Source organism: Meles meles, chromosome Y, assembly GCF_922984935.1.
Source record: "Meles meles chromosome Y, mMelMel3.1 paternal haplotype, whole genome shotgun sequence".
NCBI lineage: Eukaryota > Metazoa > Chordata > Mammalia > Carnivora > Mustelidae > Meles > Meles meles.
Genome location: NC_060088.1, coordinates 10,615,046 through 10,623,763, shown reverse-complemented (window position 1 = coordinate 10,623,763; position 8,718 = coordinate 10,615,046). Strand labels below are relative to the sequence as shown.

Sequence of the window (8,718 nt, the reverse complement as noted above, 5' to 3'; positions counted from 1 at the left end):
CTAAGCACAATGCAGGAAGACGGGAGCATCTGAAATTTCCAGAGTCCTGAGAGTTCAGTTTGCATGGACAGAACAGTATTGTTGCTTTTGCACTTTTGTTTATTCCATTTTCATGGAACCATGAGTTACAACTGAATGAGAAAGTCAATAAAGAGTACACAGTTCGTAGCGAAGACTACAATGCCAGTTCAGGACTGCACTTCAAGAAAATCCATGGCTTCTATCTTGAGGAATGCACTGAGGAGTCTGTCAATGCAGGCAAATCTGGCTCAACTTTCTCCTATTTTCCCTGGTAAAAATCTGATTTTTGGTGTCTAGGATGGGGTGATCAGAGAAGTGGGCTATGGAGGTATCCTGTGAATATGTCAAATCTGACCCAAAAGTAGAATTAGTAAGTATTTACAAATTAGAGAAATTAATCATCGTTTAAATGCCCCTTCACTGACTAGCAAGCATGTACAGCACAAGAAAGCTTTTGGCTGTGGTCAACACAAGAGCTGATAGTGTTTTTAAGAGGGTGAGGAATGATTGCACTGTCCTGGATGCAGGTGATCAGAAATTGGCAGGTAATCTGCCAATAACTGGCCACCGGAAGTTAGGTTGGATTTGGAGGCTTTGCGGGGTGTGGCGGGGGGTGGGGAGGAACGGAAAAGGAATTCTATAAAAGACTTTCTAAGACTTTTCCTTCCATAGACTAGAGGCTCTGGAATTTCTCTTTACAAACAAAAAGCTAAATATTAAGTCTTCTCTTTGCTGAATGTGATTGCATAACTTTTATTTTGGGAAGTTAGATCCCCGTTATTTCACTCAAAGCATCTCCCAAACTCCATAACACTGAGGACCCGACTTTGCAGAAACAAGAGTAACTGGAATCATCCAGATTTGCAAAGAAGATAGTAATAGTATTTGCAAAACATGCTCTTGTACACAGTGTAGAAAATATTAACAAAAAAACCCACACACATGTGTGCACACATCCATTTCTGTTGGAACTAAGAAATAAATTCTGGAAAGTTGGAGTAAACAGGATCGATATGCAAAAACTAATTGCATTTCTGTAAATTAGAAATAAACTGTCCACTATGTTTTCCCTCCCTTGCCCTATGGTCTTCTGCACTATTCCTTATATTTCATATATTGGTGGAATGATATGATAATTGTCTTTTTCTGCTTGAAGTATTTCACTTAGGGTAATACCCTCCAGTTCCATGGGAGAAAAAATCAGAGAGTATAACAAACCATGAGAGACTCTGGCCTCCAGGAAACAAATTGAGGGTTGAAGAAAGGTAGGGGTTGTGGAGATGAGAAGCAGGGCAATGGGTATATAGGAGAGGGCATGAGATCTGATGAAGCCCAGGTTTTATATGGAATTAATGAATCATTGAACACTACATCAAAACCTAATAATGTTGGCTAATTGAATTTAATTCAAAAAACTAAAAGAGATAAACAATTTAAAATGGAATTTTTTCTATTGAATGAAAAAATAGAGTGAAACATTTTATTTTCAGAAGAAACATAAAGAATAAAATACATAGGAATAAATTCACGTAAAGGTGTGCAAAACTTGTACATTGAAACTACAAAATATTGTTGAAAGAAATTTTAAAAGACCTAAGAAAGAGTGAAAAGACTTCTGTATTCATGTTTGAAAGACTGAAAATTGTTAGCAGTACTCATTGACAAGTGATCTACAGCCAATCCCAGAAAAGATCTGCCACTTCTATGCAATCCTTTTCAAAATCTCACTTAGCTTTTGTGCATGTGTGTGTGTGCTTATTTTGTTTTTACAGAAAGGCACAAGCTAATTCCAAAATTCACAAGCGACCTGGAAAACTAAACTAAAACAATTTTGAGAATATAGGATGACTACTTCCAAGTTTCAAAATGAACTAAAAAGTAAATATAGTATGGCAATGGCAAGAGAATAGACATACAGATTTTTTAGAAAGAAAATTTGAAGTAAAAATTTAGAAAGAAATTTTAGAATAAACATAATATTTATTTTAGAATATTTAGAATTTATTTAGATTTATTTATTTTAGAATAAACATAATAATAAATAAAAAATAAGTAAGAAAATAGTCACATGTATGATCACTTGATTTGCAAAAAGAGTGCCAAAATCATTTAATGGGGGAAAAGAGTCTCTTGCATAAATGGTGCTGGGAAACAAGTCACCAACAAATAAAAGAATGAAATTGGACTCTACAATACACTATGTACAAAAGCTATTCAAAATTGTTTTAAGACTATTTAGGAATTCAAAATTCTTATAAACATAAGAATTAAAGCTATAAAAGTTTTAGGAGAAAACATAACTACAAATCATGTTCTAGGATTAGGCAATGGCTTCTAAGATATGACATCAAAAGTACACATGTAAAACAAACTGAGTTTTATCAATATTAAAAACTTTGTGTGGCAAGATAAATGAAGAAAGTAAAAATTTATCTCACAAAATGGAAGAAGTATTTGTAAATCATATGTGATACAGATTTATATCCAAAATGTGTGAAGAACTCTTACATCCTAGTAATAATAGACAACCCAAATTTTAAAAGGGCTAAACATCTAATTAGACATTTCTCCAAAAAGATATACAAATGGCCAATAAGCACAGGAAAAGGTGCTAAATATCATTAATCAAGAGGGAAGTACAAATCAAAACTATAATATCTGATTCACACCTATTTGGTGGCTATAATCAAAAGAATGAATAATAGGAAGCATTGTTGAGAATGTCGATAAATATGTTGCTACTGGGAATAGAAAATTGTGCCGCTCCTGTACAAAACACTGTCAGTTTTGCAATAAATTAAGCATAGAATTACTATATAATCTAGCAATTTGATTTAAGTAAATACCCAAAGAACTCAAACCAGATTCTCAAATATTTGTTCAGAAATGTTTATGGCATAATGGTGTTCATAATAGTCAAAAGGTGAAAACAATACAAATGTTCATTCGCAGATGATTGGATAAAGAAAATGCGCTAAAACCGGGGTTTATATGGAGCCCTAGAATGATCTGAAGAACTGATATGACCATCTTGAAATCATTATTATAAGTGAAAGAAACCAATTGCTAGACTTAGGGAAAATGTGAAGTGATCGTTAGTATAGTTTTTTTGTGGTTAGATGAAAATATTCTGGACTTATATAGCAGTGACTGAAAATTTTTATAGATATTGTAAAAATTATTCAATTATATACTTCAAACAGGAGAATTGTATGGAGTGAATTATACCTTTTAAAAAAGTCTTAAGTCTTGATTTTATCAACTGGAAACAGAATATTCAGGAATCCTCAGAGCAACCCTCAGAGCGTTTCATATTAACACCAACAATGACCAAAATAGAAGAGCAAACCAAGTGTATTACAAACCTCATAACAAAACAGTGGCTCACACAGTAGAATCCATTCAACAAGTATTAAACGCCAACTGTTTGTGGAGCTATGTTTTTGAAGCCCGAGAGGGGCAGCTAGCACTCAACAAAACAGGATTGTCATCCCACAGTAATCTGAAACTGCTGAAGGACAACCAAGGTTATGATGGCTTGGCGGTTGGGGAGCGCTTTGGGCAGATGTCTGAGAGGCAAATAATAAAAGCCAATACACTTTTCCTAAGTGTGAGGCCGCCGTATAGCTTAATGCAACAGGGACAAAACAAAAGTATGTAATTCCTCTACCCGAGCATGATGAATTAACTTCCCAAACACTGAATACTTATACTTTTTCGAGTACTTTCCACATCCTGAACATCATCCCTTGAAAACTACAAATCCCAGTAGGCTGTGCGTGCAGCTGAGCAGGTACTTTCCCTTTCTCAAACCCTAAATTACGCTGTAGACACTAACTACGCTCGGTGAAATGGGACCACGCCGCTTGCAAGGGGTGCCAGTTTTTCCCAAAGTATTCATCCGGGAATTTGCAAACTCGCGCCGCCACTACTCGCACAGAGGCTGATAAGTTCAGCTGAGCGCCTAATATTCCCCACCCCCATCCCCAACCCCTTTTTGGGGGGCAACCTCTTCCGGTCACGTGAAAGGCCTGGTGTGTGTGATTGGTCCCGGGGATACAGAAGCGAGGAGGTAGGTTTTACAAGCTTCCGTGCTGCGGGTTAAATTGCGGATTTGGCTGCTTCCGTCAACCCTCAGCGACTCAGGTCAAGAAGGCCGTGCGGGAGGAGGCAACTGCTGTTCCTAGCAGTTCTGTCGGATAGAGTCCCTGATCTCCACTGGCTGCCGGGGTAGAGGGTGAGGGAGAATACGTTTTTTTTCCAAGTTGGCTTTTAACTCTTGTTTGCTTTACCCGTGGGACGACTATCGGCCTTCTTTCCGACAGGGGGATCATTGTTGGAGTATGTGTTTTTAATCCTTGTGTCCGATTAAATGGGGAGGAAGAAACTGCTAGGGTTTAGGGACTTGCGCCTGAGAGAGAAGGAAATGCACAAATGATATGCGAAGCTGGGGTGAGCCAGGTGTGACAGCCACGTGCGGACGGCGCCGCGGGGCCCCGGGAGCCTGGTGTCCTCTCTCCCAGCCCCCGCCGTCCCCGTGCTCCCCGCGCTAGGCACCACCGTCGGGAGACTAATTGAGCTCAACTGCTAGCCCTCAGGCTTTGGCGGGTGCACGAGGAATTGCGCGGGATGCTCCTTGCTAGAGCTCTTGCGTAGTTTCATAATGGCGAGGAAGCTATCGCTACGCTGCATTTTTCCTTTCCAGGTCTTTTCCTTTACTTTCCGCCGGCGCAGGGTTGTGGGCTGCTGTGAAGTACCTGGTTATGGCCGCGTGGTTCCTGAGACCTTGGGTCTTGGCGTCACCGATTTGGCGACACTTGGGGCAGCGATGCTGAGGTGGTGCCAGAGGACCTCAGTCCAGTGAAGTTGGCAAACGTTCTCGTGTAGAAACTTCTTTCTAATTGATGTTTTTTCTTACCTTTATTGTTCCTGTCCTTTTAATGCCTTTCATATGGACTTTGGTCTCTCAATCTGTGATACATCCTAAAAATATTCCCTTATTTTATTTACTTCAGGGAGTTTTCATTGTCTCTCTGAATCCAGAAAGATGGGGACCTCCTTAAGATTGGGAAAATTCGACTTGTTCTGGGCTCAGTGTGTAGAATTCGGAAAAGTTCGCACAATGGATGGACTGGCCTGCAATATCCTTGTTTTCATAGCCCTGGAATGGAGAATTGCTGGGAAGGTCCTGGGAAGATGAAAACCCCGTTTCTTTTTCCTTTCACTTGGACGTATTGAGACATTCACTCCTATGTGAAATTACGGAATAATAATCTTCTAACAAGTTTAATGAACTTAAAAAGTCAAGTTTATGTTTGATCAGAGTGTCAAGAATTAGCTTTTGAGGGTCTGTTTCAAATGTTAGGTATTTTCCTGTGTCACTACAAGATGTTACTAACTTCTCAGTTGTCTTTTCCCCCCTTATTACTCTTCATGCGTTTGAAAGAAAGGTCCAGTAGATACCTGCAGAATTGAAAGGGAAGCCATGGATTCAACATACTCCAGGGATTCAGAATTGTCACTTATGGTGACAATGATGTTGAGGGTCTTTCCCTCAGGGACAGCTCTGATTTAAACACAGAAACAAATTGCTGTTAAGGACATAAGTTCTGGTTTATGCTCCTTGGGATGAGGGTAGAAATGGATTGAATTAGTTTTATTCAATTAGCATTTTTTTTTTTTTTAAGATTTTATCTATTTGTTTGAGAGACGGAGATCACAAGTAGTCAGAGAAGCAGGCAGAGAGAGAGGAGGAAGCAGGCTCCCAGATGAGCAGGAAGCCCCATGCAGGCTCTATTCCAGGACCCTGGGACCAAGACCTGAGTGGAAGGCAGAGGCTTTACCCCACTGAGCCACCCAGGTGCCCCTCAATTAGCATTTTAAACCAAAAAAGGTCAGGGTAATGACCCTTTGTGTTAATAGTTGGATATGAATAATCTGAACCTAATAGTGCCTAAACTGTCTCACTTTCATCTACCAAATTACAGTCCTTCTCTGCCAAACCTTTTCTGAGTATTTTTTTAGTTTTGTTATCTTTCCTCATCTAACAATATGGGATTGGAATAACATGATGAAGTGTTAGTTTTTCAGTTTTTATTTTAAAATTGAATATCTGCTATCTGTATATATCACTTTTACATAGGTATTTTATAGCTCTTTAATTTTTAAATTTTCTCACTGACTTGAAAAAATACTTAACACTGGGTTAAGTGTTACTCTGTTCTTTCTTAGGAACCCAAAATAATGTATAATTATTAATTTTTTTAATATTGGGGAAATTAAAAAAACAAGCAACTCTTGTTCCTCTTTACCCAAGAAGATGGACTTTATTGGGTTCTTATTTTAGAAATACCTATTTTTCCTTTCACTTAGTTTGTTATTGCTTATATCCTTTGGGGTTCTTTTAGATGTATGTAAATTTGCAATTATTAATTTTCCTGGATTGACATTTTAGTCAATATATAACACATTTGTCTCTTATAACAGTTTTTGCCAGAACATCTTTTTGTCTAGTTTTAGATTGCTACTGTATTTTTCCCTTTTTTTTTTAATGGAATATCTTGTTCCATCTTTTAATAGTCCTACAGTTTGTGTTCTTGTATCTGAGGTCTCTCCTAGAAGGCATGTATTTGGATTATTCATTTTCTTTCTAATACTTTATTTCAGAGAGAGCAAAAGAGAGCATGAGTGGGAGTCCAGAGGTGAAGGGCAGATGGAGAAAGAGAAGCAGACAGGGAGGTTAGTGCAGGGCTCAATCCCAGGATCCCTGGAATATGACCAAAGCCAAGGCAGATGCTTAATCTACTGAACCACCAAGGGACCCTGGATTGTTCATTTTTAAATCCAGGTGTCATGCTTGCTTACTTTAATTAATTAATTTATTTAAAGCTTTTATTTATTTGTCAGAGAGAGAGAGAGTGAGCACACAAAAGCAGGGGGAGGAGCAGAGGCAGAGGGAGAAGCAGGCTTCCCACTGAGCAAAGATCCCTGTGCTGAACTCTGTCTGATTCCAGAACCCCGGGATCATTACCTGGGCCTAAGTAACTGACTGAGCCACTCAGGCATCCTGTATACTTTGCTTTATTAATTGGAAAGTTTACTCCATTTACATTAAAAATAATTACTAACATAGACAAATTCACTTATGTTAATTTGTTTTTATAGGTCTTTTTTCCCTCTATTGCTGCCTTCTTTTGTGTTTGTGTTTTTTTATAGTGCAACATTTTAATTCTCATTTCTTTTTTCTGTATATTGTTTAGTTTTCTTATTTTCTAGGGATTATAATTGATAGCTTCAGTTAATAATAAATGAATCTGAATTAACATCAATTTATTTTGAGTGGTATATGGAAAGTCTGCTTCTATATAGTTCTGTCCTCTTCCTTTCTTTCATTACAGAGTCTTAGTGTATATCTTTATAGAAGAAATAGTTGTATTAATATTTGTAATTTGTCTTTTAACCATGGACGGAAAAAAAGATAAAAGCCAAAATGTAATAATATTGGCTTTCTTACATAGCTACCTCACTATTGTTTATTTCTTTGTAAGGCTTTGAATTGTTGAGTGATATCTTTTCACTTTAGTCTCAGGATCACCATTTTCATCTTTTGTAGTGGGGGATCTGCTCTTTTGCTTTAAATTTGTTATTTTATTTATTTTTTTATTGAACTGTGGTTGACATACTATATTATATTGTTTTCAGGTGTACAACATAGTTCAACATTTTAATATGTTATTAAATGATCAACATTCTTAACCTGGTTACCATTTGTCACCATCTTCAGCTTTTGGTTATCTGGAGATGTTTTAATGCCCTTTTTATTTTGAAGGCTAGATTTTGCGTTTATCATACCTAAATTTTATTTAGCTCATTGAATGTGTACATTAATAGTTTTCATCAAATGTGAGAAATCTTGGGGCTATTATTTCTTCAAAACAAAAAAAGGTAATTTTGGCGGGGGGCTCTTTCTCTTTCACTTCCCCTTTAATTCTCATTCTGTGTATGTTGGTTTGCTTCATGGTATGTTACAAGTCTCTTAAGCACTACTAATTGTGTTTATTCTTCTTTCTTTTTATCAGACTATTTCAGTTGACCTAACTTCTGATTTGCTGATTCTGCTGCCTGCTGAATTCTGCTATTGAACCTCTCTCTTTAATGGATTTTCCTTTCATTATTGTACTTTTCGCTCTGGAATTTCTATTTGGTTCTTTAAAAATCCCTCTTTACTGATGCTTTTATTTTGTTCATATATCATTTTCCTGATTTAGCACTTCGTGTAAGTTTCATTTTTTTAGTTTAACTTTTTGAGCATAGTTACAAAGCTTTGTTCAAAATATATGTAATGCCACGGTTTCCTCAAGGACCTTTTCTGTTCATTTATCTTACTACTCCTGTGATTTGCCCGTCATTCCATTTTTCTTTGCATAATTTGTAATTTTTCTGTTGACAAGTAAATGTTGTAAATATTATGTTATTGTGAAACAAAAACAAATTGTGATTTGACAAGATACCTTATTCAAAGACTTTACTGCAATATGGAGAACATACTGATTTTAGAAATCTGAAAGTATTTCAGAAGCAGGGAATGATTTTTCTTTGATTGGAAGGGATAAGCAGGCTTAGTAGAAACTTTTCAAGGGGAAACTGCGCAAGGAAAGAATGAGCAGACAGCATGATGAGAAATGTGTCACAGCTCTT

The 8,718-nt window shown here is 37.1% G+C and overlaps 1 protein-coding gene across 7 annotated transcripts in view; it reads left to right on the top strand.

Moving 5' to 3' along the window:
• Positions 1-4,129: 4,129 nt before the first annotated feature.
• Positions 4,130-8,718, top strand: part of LOC123935873 (gamma-taxilin-like) — a 41,590-nt gene continuing 37,001 nt past the window's right edge. For 6 of the 7 annotated variants that reach the window (XR_006817034.1, XM_045996714.1, XM_045996710.1 and 3 more), the window contains exon 1: positions 4,136-4,258. The gene's annotated coding sequence lies outside the window, so the exon portion shown is untranslated. Of the gene's footprint in view, positions 4,259-4,726; positions 4,858-8,718 lie in introns of all 7 variants that reach the window. The other variant, XM_045996715.1, reaches the window with a different exon arrangement.